Source organism: Cibotium barometz, chromosome 42 (genome assembly GCF_041138505.1).
Source record: "Cibotium barometz isolate CiBa-2024 chromosome 42, ASM4113850v1, whole genome shotgun sequence".
NCBI classification, from domain to species: Eukaryota; Viridiplantae; Streptophyta; class Polypodiopsida; order Cyatheales; family Cibotiaceae; genus Cibotium; species Cibotium barometz.
Genome location: NC_141087.1, coordinates 932857 through 952246, shown reverse-complemented (window position 1 = coordinate 952246; position 19390 = coordinate 932857). Strand labels below are relative to the sequence as shown.

General features: G+C 40.2%; 2 pseudogenes; both read right to left on the bottom strand.

Moving 5' to 3' along the window:
* Positions 1-5677: 5677 nt before the first annotated feature.
* Positions 5678-6677, bottom strand: LOC147614033 (uncharacterized; annotated as a pseudogene).
* Positions 6678-7974: 1297 nt separating this feature from the next.
* LOC147614032 (uncharacterized) lies at positions 7975-15820 on the bottom strand (annotated as a pseudogene).
* Positions 15821-19390: the final 3570 nt, after the last annotated feature.

Here is a 19390-nt window from a genome sequence, read left to right as displayed (position 1 = left end):
ATATAGTGTCTATGCACATATGGTGGTACTATTGATAAACTGCTTTGCAACCGATCAGTGGTTTCACACTTGTACCAAAGTGCTTCATTGTTGCATATTATTACCCTTCATAAGTGGTTACACACTTATGAATCATTTGGGTGAGTTGTACCATCTATCAAGAAAAATTCCAAACTACTAATAACCACATTATCAATCCACAGATAATGACTGAGCTTGCTGCGAAGCCATAGGTTGCTAGATAATTGATGGTAATTACACAAGCCCAATGCCTTAGTACATCATACATTCAATATAAATGCAAACATCACAGTACTTCGTGATGATAAACTTAGAAATATCATCCTATCCATGCTGTTTGGTGTTGGTATGAAGTATAACTATGAGAACATTATTTGCTGCCTCCTCATTATAGCGGCAAAGCTACCTACCCATCACAGGTGGCAATCTCTACCAAGCTATAACCAGCAAATAAACGAGTACTCTTGTAAGAACTTCATAACCATATCTCACACCAAACTCATAATCACTACGGATTAAATGCCAGGGCTTGCAAAATTGAATGTTATCTGATAGGTAGAGGGGATCATCAAACTCCGGATGACCTCGACAACTCACTAGGACTAGTGATGTGTAACTTTTAAGTTACTCCACTCTCCTTGCTTATTCCATACCATCGAACAAATCGGTCCCTCGATTTGAGCGTCAACATATTTATGAGTACCTCGATACTCATGGATTGTGGTTCGGTAATTTAAAATGTTGATCTAGAGTATCTTTCACTCGAAGATCTTAATTTTATTAGCAACTATGTATTAGTAGTGAGTAACTACGTACCCACTATCATCACACTAGTAGCTCCATACTAGTCTGTGAGTAACTCCGTACCCAATGGCGTACCTCCCCCGAGTGGGAGTACCATATACAACCATCTATAACAAGATGCTTAAGTCACTTGCTGCTAAGAAGTGACTACACAAATTGACCCCTTTATTGCACATTGCAGTATAATTTTTGGTATTACAACACGAATGTTTGGACGTCCTTATCATAGAGGTCAACTTAAAAACTAGTGCATAGGTCTTGTGGAGTCTCAGCTGACCTAATTACACCACTGGTGACTTCTTACAAAAAATGTGGCGCCGAAGTCACCACCTATGTACTTTAACTCTGTAAAGTACATGGTCTTCATCTATCATCTATGGAAAGTTGTAAAACATTCCTGCGATGGATTTTTATCACCCTAAAATTATTGTGCACTATTTTAGTGTGAAGAGCGCTTTTTTCCTGGGTACCATGGTTCACCCCAAGCTCATCTGTTGCTAAATTCTCCGATTTAACAAAAGATATGTCTGCCTCCGAACACTTCAGTTCAGCCCCAGACTTTGAGTTTACTTCTTAACACTCCGGTTAAGTCAAAACTCACCAGATACAGTAGGATTTACCACTAAGCTCTCCGGCTTAGCCTCCTATCCTAACTTAGCCCGAGTTTATGTACACTTCATATGTCGGATCCGATACTAACAACAACCAGGCTCGTCTCGAGTGAGATACTACTCACTATTGCCATGTAAAACCTTATTAAATCCTAGAAATGCTCCACTCATTCCCAAGGGGTCATACGACTTATAGGGTTTATACGCACATGAACTTTGTAAGCAAAATAGCCTGTCATGCAATATTACAATTGCTTATGTAGGAAAGTAATATATTTCCCAAATTCATATGGTAGCAACTAAAATGTGCTCACAATCGCACACTTATGTTGAACATAGGCAAGACTACGCTTGCAAAATGCTATAGGGCGTCCACTAACGCCATTGCCGGTCCTCTTAGCCCAAGTAAAACACACCGCGGTTTTAGATTTACACTATAGCCAAACTACGTGACTTTGATGGTCAATACTAAGTCTATGCTCAACTTAAATTTAGTCTCTCTGAACCAAATGTGTGATCACCACATGTGCTACCCTCGAGGCGCTACGGCCATAGAAGTGTTCACTAGGCACAACGGCCATAGAACGCCTCTCTCAAAGGACTCGGCACTACGGCCGTGGGATTTGTCTCTCTCTTAGCATGCGGCGCTACGGCCATGTGCGGTGGGTCTCTTTCGTGAAAAACGGGCACTACGGCCACACGGCACGACCACCGTGTGGGTTTGTTTCGTGGGGTGTACCGTTGTTTTGTGTGTTTTTTTTTTAAATAACGGGCCAAGCCGGCCCTCGCCGCTTGGGCGTGGCCGCCCGCCCACCCGTGGGGAGCCTGGCCACTACCGTTTGGCATGGCCGCCCGCTGGGCTGGCCGCCTATGGGCTGCTGGCCTGGCCGCCTATGGTCGCCCGCTGGCATGGCCGCCTATGGGCTGGCCGCTTGGGCCGGCCTGGCTGGCCGGGTAAGGCCTGGCCGCCGCAGGCTTTTCGCCCCCCCTCAAACGAGGGTCACGAGCCAGCTCTTCGCCCCCCTCATACAATGCTTGATCCAGCTCTTCGCCCCCCTCCTCTGCACAACACAGGCCAGCGGTCTTCTCCAGCCGTTCTTTTCACGCAGCTCTTCGTTCACACAAACGACGACCACATTTTCAATGCAAGCCTCCTCAGATGTTGAAATTTGAGCTAAATGATGAGCTATGGTGGATCAAACACTAGAATCAACATAATTAACAAAGTGATTAGTAAGTGATTAAGATGTAATTAGTGAATAATTAGCACATAGATTAATGTAGGCATGGATACTCAAAAACCAGCAAATTCTCATTAGGGCTATGCCTCAATTTATAGTGTTTACATCAAGCATCAAATCCCCTTGATTTCTCCATGATTCACTCCCTGAATATCTCCACCTCTTGCCTGATTCTCTCCACCTCTTCTCTTTTCCCTGAATATCTCCACACTCCTAAATTTCCTCATGCTACACATTATTCTCTCCCAGTAGATTCTCCTAACCTTTTCACAGGTTCTTTCACAATTACATCTCCTCTTTTACAGCCTCTATCCAAGAGCTTGTTCCCACACACACCCTTTTCACTTGTATATTTCAACACCTCCCCTCAAGTGAATAATCCTAACACACCTGGACCCTGTATCAAGTTTCCCTCTTACTTGATAGCCCGCGACCAGTGCCTCAAGTCCCTAAACTCCATAGTCCTTGACACTCTCTCTCTCTATGTGTCCAAGGCTACTATAAGTGCCCGCGACCTTGACTAAAGTGCTCACACATACATCTACCACTTGGCCTATATCATCGGTGGCTCAGAGGTGGTTTTACTTTGTTGGGGCAGGTTACATTGGGTTGTGGGGTCTCTCTCTCTCTCTCTCTCTCAGAAAAGATGATCCGACTCCACTTCTCTTGGAGCCTCCATGAAGTTTGCCGATGTCGTTCCTTCTTCACTGGGTTTGCTGTAGCAGTCTCTCGCCATGTGTCCTGGCTTTCCACATTTGTGGCAAGTGAAGGTCCTCCCTCCTACTCTGCCTCTTCCTCGTCCTCGTCCTCGAGAGAATCCTCCTCGAGTGAAGAATGCTTTTTCCTCTCCTGCTGTTGAGTCGAGCTCTTTCTTCTCTTTGCCTCTGCTCTCTTGCTCTAGTAGAGCTGCTTCTATCTCATGTATCTTCAGTTCAGGTACATTCTTTAGTGTTGCTACAATGTTTTCATAATCTCCTTTGTCCACACTCTTCAAAAGTACAGCTAATGCTTCATCATCTTCTACCTTTTTGCCAATAGCTGCCAGCTGTTGCTTAATGCTTTTATATTTGTTCAAGTGTGTGATTAAAGGTTTACTTTTCTTCATGTCCAATTTGTAAAATTGCATTAATAGATTTATCTTGAAATTTTTTGCTTGTGTACCAAATAATTTATTGAGTTCATCCCATGCATCTTTTGCCCACTGTATCCCTGTGATATGATGAATGATCTCATCATTTAAACTGAGTGCAATAAGCCCCAATGTTTTTTCATTCCTACTCTTCCACTCATTTTGCCCTCTCTCTGGGCATTCATCTCTCCCTTCAACTAATCCCCACAGATTTTTCCTCATCAGCAAATACATGGTTTTTGTTTGCCATGTATAAAACTGTTCTCCATTAAATTTGGCTATTTCCTGTGCTGAATTCATGGTGATGTGAAGGGGGTCTTACCTCTTGATCCAAATTCAAGATTCAAGGGCAGTGTCTACCCTTTTACAACTCAATCTGGTGTTTAATAGATAATTACAACAATTTTATCAGCATAAAATCACCAGAAATTACATTAAATTGAGAGTAACCAATTTGTACGGGATGGTTGGAGTATCAAACCAACTCCGATTTGCAATCTGAAGCTTTAGGGATCTGTATCAGATACCTAATGGTTAATTTGAACCCTCAATTGTACCAAAGTACAGTGATTAGCACTAATTAATCACTGATTAGCAAATTAATGCTCTGGTTTGTGTGCAGAAAACAGAGTATGCGGGGAGCTCAGATCTGGTGCCTTCCACTTCAAATGAGCTCAAATGCTTTCAAAGGCATCAATAGCAATGAGTCTAGTAGAGGATTAAGCCAAGAAACACAAGATTTGACCAAATAATGAAAGCTTAATCTCTGTTTTACCAAAGTCACCTGCAGATTTGATGAAGAGCTTGGATCTCTTTGTAGACTTGATGAAATTAATTTCTATCTTCACCAGCTTGTAGAGCATGCTTGAAAACCCCCGGGGCTAAGAGGAATTAGCTCAATTTGATTTGATGAGCTCAAGATCTGCAGAATACTCAGAAAAATCAGCGCTGAAGAAAACGGCGATTTCTCCTCAACGCTTTCGCGTTTTGCTGCGCCGTTTGATGAGCTTGTAGCTAGGGCTGTTCACTAGCTTGTGTTAGAAGGGCATAGCCTAATGTTGACTGTGCATGGAGAATGGAGTCCTCCACTGGCTGGGGGTGAAGGGGAAGAGTGAAAACTCACTAAAAACTGATTTTTTTTGCTAATTACTTACTAATCTTGATTAATTCACTAATGGGCTCATAAATCTGGTTGATTCTAGGCATGGCTCTGATACCATGTTGAAATTTGAGCTAAATGATGAGCTATGGTGGATCAAACACTAGAATCAACATAATTAATAAAGTGATTAGTAAGTGATTAAGACGTAATTAGTGAATAATTAGCACATAGATTAATGTAGGCATGGATACTCAAAAACCAGTAAATTCTCATTAGGGCTATGCCTCAATTTATAGTGTTTACATCAAGCATCAAATCCCCTTGATTTCTCCATGATTCACTCCCTGAATATCTCCACCTCTTGCCTGATTCTCTCCACCTCTTCTCTTTTCCCTGAATATCTCCCAGAATATCTCCACACTCCTAAATTCCCTCATGCTACCCATTATTCTCTCCCAGTAGATTCTCCTAACCTTTTCACAGGTTCTTTCACAATTACATCTCCTCTTTTACAGCCTCTATCCAAGAGCTTGTTCCCACACACACCCTTTTCACTTGTATATTTCAACATCAGACGGCGCTTAGGGTGCTCTTGCCCCACCTCAAACGGCGTAATGCTTACGTTGCTTATACAGGTCGTGGGACTGGTGTCGCCTCCCCACACACAAGTTCAACGAAACGCTTTTCGTTCCAGACAAGCTTCAACGACTTCTTTCGCAGACAAGCTTCATTATCAAACAAAATTTATTTCGCATAAAGCTTCAACGCTTCAAATCAAGTCAGTCTCTGATGTAAATGTATACCTTGTATGTGACATGCCTCGTGATGTCTGGGCTGTACTATACTGAAATGAGACGGACAACGTCAAGAGAGCATGATCTACTGCTATGCCCACTGGTTTGGCCCCCACTGTGAAATCCTAAATGCAAGGGATGAAACTCAGCTGAGCCATAACATAATCCACTGTACTCGCACCATGCCTATGTGGAATGCATGTGAAACCCGCTGATCCAGGAAATCTTTGTAGACCATTAAGAATGGCCAGACCATGTGTAGTAGTTATCTCTGTGAGGTATCTCCCATACTCTATCTGCTCTCTGTCATGTGAACACCTCTCTAGCCCCAACTCACACACATCCAGCTCTCTAAGCATCTCCTCTGAGAGGTGTCATAAAAGATTGTCTGCTGAGAGTTGCCCGTTCGGGCATTGAAGTCCCCTAGAAGAATGATGTCACCATCTCTAGAGAATTCCCATATGTCATCATCTAGTATAGAGAAAGGCGACTGTCCTTTGGGTGTAGCATAGACTGACATACTGGGGGGAAAGTAGCATATGGCAATGTGCAGAAATCGGCACGTGTCTGCTCTCAGCCTCACCCACATGTACCTCGCCTGATCATCTCGTCACACCATATGAAGCAGTGGCTGTAACTCTCCTTGAAAAGCACTGCTACTCCTCCTGAACCTCTACTCCCATGCTCAGATCTCGTGATTGTCTTGTGAGCTGTCTCCCATCTATAACCCGTCTCATGTGGCATTGATTGTCCAAGGGCTTGGTGTTGGCTCTTGCAAGGAAGAAGCTTACCACCATGAGCATTCTCTCTACAATACTTGATCCTCTCTCCATAGCTAACAGACTTGTACTCCTAAATGAGCCTTCTCTCTCCAAACCCACAATAGTAGCCATGGCTTGCAAGGAAGAAGCTTACCAGGAGCATTCTCTCTACAATACTTGTTGGTCCTTTCTCCAAACCCACAGTAGTAGCCATGACTTGCATGGAAGAACCTTTTCATGATGTATTCTCTCTCTATATTGCTTAGCAGCCATAGCTTGCACTAAAGAAGCTTCCCATAATGCATTGTCTCCTTTGCATTTCCTTCTCACCATTGCCAACCATCCATGAGATGTTAGAGCTCCCATGTTGGTGCATAGGATGCCTATTAGGTCTAGTTCTAAACACAAGTCTTGAATGCACTTAAAGGCAGTTTCTACTAAATTGAAGCAAAGAAGACCAAAGTCATTGTCTTCTGAGGATGAGAAGAGCATTTATCATGTCAAGTGTGCAAATATGTCAAACTTGTACATGTATTTGGGATGACATACATATGCATACAACAAGAGGTAACTCCATGATCTAGGAAGTGCATGATAGATTGGCTCCATACTCTTATCCTAGTCCGTCGTTTTTGGAAGTCTTCTGAGGATGAGAAGAGCATTTATCATGTCAAGTGTGCAAATATGTCAAACTTGTACATGTATTTGGGATGACATACATATGCATACAACAAGAGGTAACTCCATGATCTAGGAAGTGCATGATAGATTGGCTCCATACTCTTATCCTAGTCCCTCGTTTTTGGAAGTCTTCTAGTGTATGATTCATGGATGAGCACTGTTTTGCCTAGTATTGCTGAATTTTTTGTTCATAAGCTGATAATAAACAACATGGTTTCAAACTAAATATCCAACAATGGAGTAAAAAGTAGGAGGTGAAGCTGCTTCCCTAAGGGATTCACGAAACATTATAGGATTACATCACATGAGTGTACAATAGGGGGGTCGTAAAAGGGTAAGAAGGTACATATTACAAAGGAAAGTTCCGTATATAGAGGTAAATAAGGGGAATTTTGTGCATGCAGGTGGCATGTCCTTATTGCTACTAGTGAGAATCCTTTAGGGTACTCCCCTAGTAACAAGTAGGATCATGGTTTGAACCTTTGCTAACATGAAGTTGAAATGCTTAAACCTTTGCCTTTCTACTAAAGTTGACATGGTAAACAGGGTTAGATCTTTGCGTACTTTGTGATCCACATATTATATTGCTACTCGGTGCATCGTAACCAAAAAAGGGCAAGACATGGTATCACGTCTATGAGCTAACACAATAGGCAAAATGATGGAGCCTAAGAGCCAATTTACAACACATATCATCATGTCCCTCGTGAAATCCAAATTTTTGTTCGAGTTACAACTATGAAGTAATCACAGTATGATTAAATTGTCACCACACTTTTCTCAAATGTATGAGTGCCCAAGGTGCACACTGCATAGCCCTCACGGGTCATCTAGTCATCATGATCCTCCTCATCCTTGAGTGCTAGAGAATCCAACTGACATGCTACAGGCCCATTGTTAACTGCAAATACCTGCCATGAACTAATGCACAACATTAAATCTAGAGTACTTTAAATGGTGAGACCACGAATACTGCATTGAAGAACACATTACCTTTTTTTTTTTAAAGTTGGGCGTTAGGAAGCGGGCTTAGTACCCATGGGACCCCCCTTATCCCACAAAGCAGGGGCAAGCTTCAAGGGTGAGGCATCAATCAGGGTAGCCAGCAGGGTTCGAACCCATGACCTAGGTTTTGACAACGAAGCACCTTAACAACTGAGCTACAGCCCGATGATAGAACACATTACCTTCCTCTTGACCCCAAATACCCCAATTAAGGCTCACCTACTGACAGGAGCTGTTTATACGGCAGACATACCTGAAGTCCAGACAAAAGGTGTACCGTTGATATTGTCAGAGTCATAAATCTGCGAAAGCCCACTGAGAAAAATATCGTATAAAGGCTTGGCCTGATGGGAAGACATTGCATCATGGAAGTCCAAACTGTTCCCTTTGAAGACTCCATACAAGGTGAATTGTCTAACTGCAAGAATGCCCAAGATACAAGGACATAACCGTTAAAGACATTTTGGGCACTTCCCTCTTCTGAAAAGGGGCTTGTCTCCCTGGATTCCTAGCTGGCTGCTGTAGGGGCCAAAGGGCTACTGGCACTGGAGCTCTGGTTTTAACGCTTACATTATTCAACATCATGACCTCCTACAAGGGTAAAACCAGCATCTAGGTGGGGATGCAGTGGCTACATTCCCCCAACAACACCTAGCAAGGCATGCTGTGCCTACCCTATAAGCCTCTAGCTAGGACTCTCCCCCATTAGTCCATAACGATTTTGTAGTTTATAGTGTTCATATTACTGTAGGAATGCATCGTAAAGTACTAGAGTGAGTATTTGCATGCAGAGCAGTTCAAGAACAAAGACATACCTACAAGAAGCTCATACTTCTTTTGTATTAGCTATAAAAGAAGGATAATGTATTTCTACCAAGTTCCGCTTGAAGCCACAAGAGGCAAAAAGGATCCCTTGATACTGCTCCTGCTCACTTTCAAAACTGCTGCAAAAGTGCTCCATTCTGTTACTCAAGTTGCATGTGTCCCTTCATGCTAAGTATCACATTATCTGTCGTAAGAAAGCTACGATGGAAAGATAAATCCGAAACCCAAACATTTGCATATGTTTCAATGATTCAAGTACCAGGGTCTTGTTTGAACTGATAAGAGGTGAAAAGGCACAAGATGAAGTAATATTAAATAGTGCCCTACATAAACCCTCAGGCCTGATCACCTGCCCCTCTCCTGCTTCTCCTCCCCCAACCCAAAAAAATCCAATAAAAAATATAGATTGTTTGCTTTAATATTTCTCGTGTTGACGTGTAGACTGCACCTTGCAGACGAAGGCAACCACTCTTCTCATCTCTCACTGTTTTCATTGTCCAGAATTTGGATGTGCTGTGACTCAAGTGGTGCCATCGTCTAGCCACTATTATATGAAGCCTTTAAGAGGCAATGATTTATGCGTTTTCCAGAGAAAAGAGGCCCCCATCAACCTGTCACTCATCAACTTGTCAGTTCAATGGAGAGAACTAGAATAAAAGAGGGCCCCATCAACTTGTCACTTCAATGGAGAGAACTAGAATAAAAGTTACATCACCACTCATGTGCAGTATTCAAGAATCACTAAAAGGAATTAAAAGGAATGTAAGTCAGATAAGGGGAGAATGATTTTCGGGCCAAAAGAATGTGGAATGTTCAATGGTTAAGAAAAGAAAGAGCTGCTCTCCCAAATGCTCAGGAAGGTCACACGACATCATTCCTTTCCATACACAATGCTGCCCCTACCCCTCTCTTTGAGGAAATGTACACTGACCTTCCAAATGTAGTCCGAAACTACATCAGTAGGATGCTCGTGGGTCAATAGCTCGCTTACATCTAGCATGGTAAGGGTTCACATAACATGTTCTCAACACATGAAGCACTCCATTATCTGTTGCGACTTTGATTAAACGCTGAGAATAATAACGTTATTTTCTTGGTTGTGTGCACAGTGCTCTTGAGGTGCTCATTCTAGCCTTCTGAATGAATTCCTGCAACTTTGACACGCATGAACCACGATACTTGAGGGTGGAAGTAAATACCCCACATATCTTTTCTTTCCTCTATTCAAAATTCCCAGGACTCCTGAGACTGAACAAATAATATGTGCCCTCGAATAGCATTCGTGTTTCTTTTGTGCCCATAACTATGTCTGCTCACTGGGGGACCCCTCTGTTCGTGTCTATCAGGTGCTTCATGTTATCATGTTGATGTCTGCTACATATAAAGGAAGTTTACTTTGCTATTTGACTGCCAATATTGAAGGTATTGTTAAGGAGTATTAATGCGTAAACAAACTTCATGTGCTGGTCAACAAGAAACATGAATAATGTGAACGTACTTATGCTCTGCTTGAGGTGGCGTCATCATCCAAGAAGGGCAAGCTCCAAATTTTCTGGCACCTAAAACAAGAAGGAAATCGTGTAATACAAACCACCCGAAAAGCCTTTATTTCGTGTGTTTGCTTTTGAAGGTGTGTTTGTTTGTGCTATAGTATATGCATAGCACATGATCAATGCTACCAAGTGCCAGATGATGTCGCTCAACATAATATGTGAGTGATATTTTGATATACAATATCTATACAGGATTAAGGACAACCCCACCTCCCTCCACATGGGCAAAGGAGGTGGGGCTAATTCAAAATAACCGCTCCTCCTGCAAGCATGAGGAGGAGCCAAATCTCACATCTTCCAATGCAATTTTGAATTTGAATCTAAGAAGATCTCATCTCACATCTTTCAATGAAATCTTTGTATACATGCTTACATACCTACAGATACACACACTTATATATATTATGTATGTATGTGTATCTATAGGTATGTAAGCATGTATATATAAATAGATTTATATGTATGTCGACGCACACACATGTATATTCATGCACACACACACACAACACACAGACACCAACACAAGATACGTACACACATGCATACAAACACACATACACATACTCGCACGCATGGACACACATGCAATATATAGAGATATGCACACTTGCACACATACTCAAGCTTACACATACACACATAAACATATATATTATGTGCATGTGTAAGAGAGAGAATATACATACACACACACGTATATATATTATGTATGTATGTATATCTATAGGTATATAAGCATGTATATATAAATAGATTTATATGTATATCGACGCACACATGTATGTTCATGCATACACACACACACACACATAACACACAGAGACAAGCACATGATACGTACACACACGCATACAAACACACATACACACACTCGCACACATGGACACACTTTCAACATATAGAGATATGCACACTTGCACACATACTCAAGCTTGCACATACACACATGTGTATACATGCACACAAGCACATAAATACACTCACATACACAAGTACATGTGCACACATTAGTGTATGTGTGTGAGAGTGTATAGGGGAAAGAGTGTGTGTTTGCATTAGTACATGTGCATGTGTGTATATGTGTGTGTGTGTGTGTGTGTGTGTGTGTGTGTGAGTGGAGAGAGAGAGAGAGAGAGAGAGAAACACACAGAGAGACAGAGACATAGAAGTCTATGTGTGAGAGTGTGTAGAGGGAAAGAGTGTGTGTTTGCATTAGTACATGTGCATGTGTGTACATGTGTGTGTTTGCATGTGTGTACATGTGCATGTGTGTACATGTGTGTGTGTGTGTGTAAGAGAGAGAGAGAGAGAGAGAGAGAGAGAGAGAGTTTTGACATTTGAGAGTGTGTGCATGTGTATGTGAGAGAAAGAGGGTGTGCATGTGCATGTGTGTGTGTGTGTGTGTGTGTGTGTGTGTGTGAGAGAGAGAGAGAGAGAGATTACATGTAAGATGCATTTATTTGAGAGTGAGCACACCTCACCACTCATCCCTACCATTAAAATTTAATCTAAAATTTGATTAATTAAAATTATATATATGTGTGTAAATCTATTTATGTGTGTGTGTGTGTGTGTGTGTGTGTGTGTGAGAGAGAGAGAGAGAGAGAGAGAGTTTCTATGTGAGAGAATGTGTGTGTGTGTGCATGAGAGAGAGAGAGAGAGAGAGAGAGAGAGCCTGAGAATTTCTATGTAGGAGATAGTTTGTGTGGGAGGAGTAGTGTGTGTTTTCATTAGTGTATGTGTGTGAGAGTGGATTGTAGCGATAATAATATGATGGTGACACTACCAAGTAATATGGTCTTGCAAAGATCGACTCTTAAAGACTTGGTACATTGGGTATACTCTGAATTGGCTATCACTACGACATATGCTTCATACTTTAGTGAGCGTGCTATTCTTGCTCGAATAAACATTCAAGTGGATATTGTGAATAAGACAGCTTTGGATGCAGTGCCTGGTGAGCCTAAGCAATATTTCAGTGCAGATTCAATTCTTGAAAATGATGAAAACTCATTCTTATATTCCACAGAATTTTTGAACACAATCGACCTTCGGGGCGGATATCCACCTCACTGCTTGGTTTTAAAGTTAGAAGCTCCTGTTATTTTGCTTCGTAACTTGGATCCAAGACGTGGACTCTGTAATGGTACACGGATGATATGTAAGGCCTTTCACTCTAAAGTCTTGGAGATTGAAATCATCACTGGTACTAAAGTTGGTGAAAGAGTATTTCTTCCACGGATTACCTTTATATGCAGCGAGCCCAACTACCATTCACCATGAGGCGGAGACAGTTTTCCGTGCGGCTGGCATTTGGCATGTCAATAAACAAATCACAAGGCCAAACCCTAAATGTCTTAGGGTTGTATTTGGTGACTCCAGTGTTTACTCATGGACAATTGTATGTCGCGTTGTCACGAGCACGGTCTCCTCATGCTATGAAGGTGTTACTTGAGGATAACACTAATGTGGAGTGTTCATTTGATGATTTTCAAAGTTATACACCTACAACAAACAATATTGTTTATAAGGAGATCTTGATGACTTCAGAGTGACAAGTCAGGTTTCTTATTTAAGTTCTGCAATTTGATTAATTTTGTTGTGATTTCTTTTTTTATAAATATTTATCTATGGTAAAAGTACCTATTTTTGTTGTTTATGTTTTGACAGACATGTCTAAGATTACCTTTACATTGGACATGCCTTTGTCGAGGATAGTAGGTGAGTTATTCTCTATATTTGCATAACTTTTCTTGATTACAAAGTATGGAACATGACATTCTATACTGATGTCTATCTGTACAAAGCCACCGCTATGGTCAGCTCCTATTATTACAGGTCACGTAGCAGGGATTATGATTGATGCTTATAGGGATGGGTAAGTATAAGTATAATTGTTAGGCATTGTATAAATATTTTTTGAACCTATATATAAATAATTGTATAACCTATTTGTTATGCTTTGATTTTAGGATATTGCATGACATTGATACGTTTATGGTAAGAGTTGTCGACGAAGGCATCGAGATGTACGGGATCAGTGTTCCTGATGAGGAGTGGGGTGTCTATTTGTTTTGGAGAGAGATGGATAGATGCTTTGCATCATTTGAGGGGTATTCAGTACCCAATGACTGGTTGTTTCTTACATCCATCATGACCATTGGTATTCGTTTATGGGTTTTATACTATAGCTCCTCATGTACCATCCACTCGATGTTCTATTGTGCGAGGTAATTTTGATTATGTTTTTCTATTATAAGATTTTTTTGAGATTTTATGTGTCGTTATGTGTCGTTATATGCAGGTCCTTTTGAGATTTGATTTATCGTTGTTTCGTTTATGCAGGTCCTTTGCATTCATCGATAGTAGAGCATGTGCGGGATGGATCACTGCTTTATAATAGAGAGCATATCATGAGGAGACAAATGAATGATCCTTCTCATAAGAGAAGATTTCAATTTGTTGATTCCTACATTACTGATTGAGAATACGTATTTTGTGATGCATTTTGAGAATATGTAATATTGGTCCTTTTTGCATCTTCGTATGCTACATTACTATGATATTTTTGTTTTCGCTATAAATCTACGAGACATGGATGTTATTTTGAAATATATATATATGAAGTCACTTGAAATAATGTATTGTTTACTTAAAACATGACCTAAATTGGAGAAACTGAGCCTATTTTTTCTGGAACTCTACCTGCCGCCACAGCAACGCGGGGGTCCAATACTAGTTGCTTCAATTTGTTAGCAACAAACATGAGATTGGGGTTTGCCATCACATACAGGTGTTTTTCTAGAAGAGATGTTGACTGTCTTCCTACACACTCTACTTATAATGCGTGTAGTCCAACTCAACCCTAACCCAAGTCAACTCTAACTAATGGTTGCCTTCGTGTGTCGTCTAGTATAAATGAGACTTTAACGCATATATAACACAACGGTTATTCTCCAGACTTAAACTTGAAATCGAGACACAAGGATTTACACAAAACTCAATTTGTATAACAGATTTCAAAATGGTGATAGTTTTAACTAAAATACTAATCCCATCCAAGTGCTGCTAAGCTACCTATGCAATGCACATGCAAATTTAGTATATTTACGATATTCACACTTCCCAATCATCCCAATTTAGATTTGTTTCTAAACAGCAGCAGAAAATATTAAAAACTTGTTTTAAAGGTCTCCACACACATGTATAGATATACACAATATATATATATATATTAGTTTAATTCCTTTTGTTTTTAGTTTAGATTTTTGTATTTTTGATTTTTTAAATTTTTATCATTTGTAATTTTTTTTATTTTTTAGTTTTTTAGTTTTTATTTTTTATTTTTTAAATAACACTATATACTGTATAGTATATACACCAACACCAACACACACACCCACACTCACACTAGCAGTTATATATAAATATATACGTATAACCTTGCTCTACCTCTCTCTAGCTTGCCTGTTTACCGGTGATCGATCTAGGTCCGGCGATGATGGCGGCTTCTTTTCAGGTTGTGTTCAATCAGTCCTCCATCCACAGAGACAGAGTACTAGGTGACACTTGGGGTTGCAATGGACATTGCAAATCTTCTATAAGAAGAAGAAAACTTTTAAAGTCACCAGTTAGAAGCGTCCATCATAAAGCAAAGGAAGATGCTTTTTCCATTCGAGCATGGAGCCCATACGGATAAGGTCTAAGGTCTATGGAGTCTCATCCTCGTGGGGGGAGGCTTCCACGGAGTAACATTGAAGATCTCCTTCACTAAGAGTTCGAACACTGCCCTCTTCGCCTCCCTCCAATTCTATCTCCACCTCCACTATGGTCTATCCTATGGATGTCTTTGCACCAGGCATCACTCTACGAGCATCCTATCTGAGCTCACGTCACTTTGCCATGGTCCTATTGTCTCCAAGGACCTCTACTCGTCTACTTTCTCTTCAATTGCACATGAAGCATTGCTAGCTAATAGCAAAAATGGAATATCTATGCTGGGGATGCAAAGTGTCACAGCTCGCATCACAATCCGTTGATTGAGTAATTTATATAACACACAAGAAGACGAAACTATTAACTGCTCAGGTTTGCTAGTTCTACAATCAATTGTTTTGAAAGATGGGACAGTTGGAATATTTTACTAGTTGTTGCCTCCAAACCACTTAGACACTCAGTTATCGACAATGAATATACACAATGGTTTAGAAAGAAGCTTACTACCCCCTCACAATGATGGTTTAACAAAGCTCACTTCTCACCCGGCAAGCTTGAAACGCTCGAGTCCAAACATAGTTTTAGCTAATGGCTCCAGAGTTAACTATCTTGCTTCACATGATCATAGATTTTTGAATAAAATACTGGCCGATGATTTGCTATGGCCACCCACGGACGACCAAAAGCCAGCGACCATACCCCATAAGAGTCGCGGCACACCATACCACTGTCCAAGAACATTCACCCCAACCAAAAGCATGACAACATAACCAAAGAGACCCCCATATCCAAAGAGACCCCATATCTAACACCTCTCCAATAACACTAGCTACAGTCCCCTCTAGTATCCCTAACCACCCAAATACTCCTCTTCCACATTGATATTTTCTTTTAATATAGCCCATATACACTATCAAACAGACACATACCTAAAAATTAATCACACAAAACTGATATCATACATCCATGCATATGTCTAAAATGACCTATTATGCTGTGCAAAATCCCGAGATTGTCCCAAAATATGTACAAAAATGGCTAAAATTTAAGGGTTGATATTTTTCTCCCCCTCCTAACTGCAAAGTCATCCTCGATGAGTCTGCTACGCCGCATCAACCTTCATGGTTCAATTGCTCCTCGCTCCTCTATTCCATTGCATGTGCTCTACCTGACCGCTCCATTGAGAGGAGCACCAAAGTATTACAACAAAACTACATCATTGTAACATTTATCATAAAAACGTTATAGCATGTAGTGCATTATATGATACATTCATTAGTAATCTGAATGTGACTAATTAGGACCTCTTAGACCTACCTAGAACTCACACAATAAACATCTCTAAATAATCGGTCAAGTTTACTAACCCCAAACCTTTAACTCCATTATCAATAGCTAGTAGGTTATACAATATAGATTATAGATTAACCTAATAGCTCAGCTTTACTAAGTCTAAATTATAGAGCTTTTTGCAATTTAGCACTACTTAGATTATTTATATTTAAGAGCTCTAGAGGGACTACATTCCACCTAATCCCATAGAAACCTAAGCCTCGAGTAAGTTACTGCCTTGCTATCATAGCCGTTCATGAGATTCATTACAATGGTCTACTTGCCTTTATCTATTTATATCCTTGCATGTATTTTTCGATACTTTTTTTTAGGTCAAAAGAAATAAATAAACAGAGGCAGTATGACTCTATTTGTTTTTTCCTCAGGCTCGGGATAAGGATAATACACACTACCCAGCTGCTATAAATAGGTTCTTCATAATCAAGGGAGTAGAGTCCCTCAAGAGATAGAAAACACCTCACAACCAGTATTAACCAGTCTTGATAGATCTGTTAACCAGTCTTGGGAGATCTATCATCTAAACCTCGTTCAACCTTGTAACTAGGTTAATATATAACCGACATTAGCCCCTTTCCAGCTAGTGATCACTAAAGATTTTAAGTTTTTGGTTACTAAATCCAACCAATAAATAGGAAATGACAACAGTGTCAACACTTTTACCTTGACCTATCTAGGAGACCTTATTAGCCACATTCTCAAAAATAATTCTCATGCATGCTTAAACTTAAAACACTTAAGCATTGGAATGATGGCTACAAACAACAATCCTTTGAAAATTAGATGCTTTAGAGGAACTCGTTCTGTATTATCAGCTAAGCTATACTTCTTCTTGACCTGCATACAACACAACTACCCTTCTCGACTATTTACCATGCTTAGGTAGCTTTAGAAATGTGTAAGAAAGGCGAGGTTGTAAATTTTGTGCAGTATTTACTAAAGGTGGATAGAATATTATAATTATAGCAATATACAGGCTACTAAAACAAAACTCTATACTTGTGTGGCTGTGCAAAAGTAGTGAAGCCCCAACCAAAGGATCAACAGCTTGATTAGCTAGGTAACCCTTATTCTTTTCAATTGAGTTGATGATTCTTAGGTTACAAAACTATTACCAGCCTAGAAAACAAAACGACAGAGACAACATAAGTCTAGTATTGATGGAGAAGAGTGTAAATCAACGTCCTATCCTAGGGTCAATTGAGGAAGAAATACATGACTATTTGTTAGATACTAGTTCTAGCATGGCTTCTGAGAGGACATGCATGGACAGGGGCTAGTGAATGGCCTGCAGCAAGTGCACAGGCAGGACTGAAGGATTGGGGTGGAAGGTCGGCTGATGGGTAATTCCTGGAGAGTGGGAGGATGGGAGCAAGTAGATGGTAGACAGGGATGATGTCGTGTCACGTTGCGTCCCCAAGATATGAAAAATAATAAAGCTCTTCTTTTTGGAAAAGAGGACAAAGCTTTTTGGAAAAAATCTTGGATAAGGATAAAGCCTAAAATAATATTTATGGCGCTTTATTTTGAGAAAAAGATGCATAAAAAACAGTGAAGGACATGTTTTACTAAAACCAATTTTTTAGGGGGAAAAAATACAAAAGCACGGTGAGTTTTTTGATAGTTAGCTTTATGAATTTTAGTTAAATAAAGCAGCTTTTGCTTTAATTTTTGTAAAAAGCAAGACCTATATAAGAAAGTTATAAGAGAACATGTAGAGATCATTGAAAGAATGGCATATGCATAGAGAGTTCTGTGTCCAAATACTCTCTTGTGTATGCTTCTATCTTATAAGAAGTATTTCTCTTCTCTATTGTCGAGTACTTTGCAATCATCTATTCCGAGTAGGTAAGTAATTTATTGTTCAATTTGTTTGCACCACATCTCTCTCTCTCGAAGTAGAAGAGACGAAAAAGAAAGCCGACTTCCTATGACTACCACGGATCCCTACCTTCCCAAGAGTGTTCCACCATCGGTGAGTGCACTTTGGGAAACAAAATTATCCGGTGAGTGTCAAGTTTTCGATGTTTCAATGTTCTTTTACTGTTAAATCTTGTGTTTATTTTGTTATCTCTCTCTTCACAAGAGATCGGGTGCCCATCCGATATCTCTTCCATATCAAACAACGTGCATCCTGACAACTTTGGTGAACCCAATGCAAAATCCGTCGGAATAAGAGTGGAGATCGATGACGAATTCAAAAGAGATGGCGACGTAACAGATGATGTAATAATTTGTTGCTTTTTCTCAACAACAACAAACGAGCCAACAACAACATAACTTGGAGGAGAGGATTTGAAAAGCCACACAGACAGTGACAGATCAACTAGGACGCTTTAAAGAATGGGACATCTCCAAATTTTGTAAAGTTTATAGATCATTTTATTGAGGATAATGGAATTAGAGCTCAAGATGAAGTTACAACAAGTTGGGCTTAACAAGAGACTGGAAAAATGTTAGGGAAGCCGTTAATTTGCTTTGTGAAATGATAAAAAAATGGCAAACTGGAAAAATGTTAGGGAAGCCATTAATTTGCTTTGTAAAAAGATAAAAAATGGTAGAGACAAGTTATTTGGAGGAGGTATTGCAGATTCAAGTGATGAAGAAGCACCTAAGAAGCTAACCGAGAAACTAAGTGGAAAATTTACAAAGCTTGGAGAACTTGTCCTTGAACATCTTAAAGGGTATACAAGAATTGAACATGAACTTCAAAATTGTCATGTTTGATGATAAAAGTTCAAAATCAAGAGCAAAAAAACTAAAAAATGGTAGAGACAAGTTATTTGGAGGAGGTATT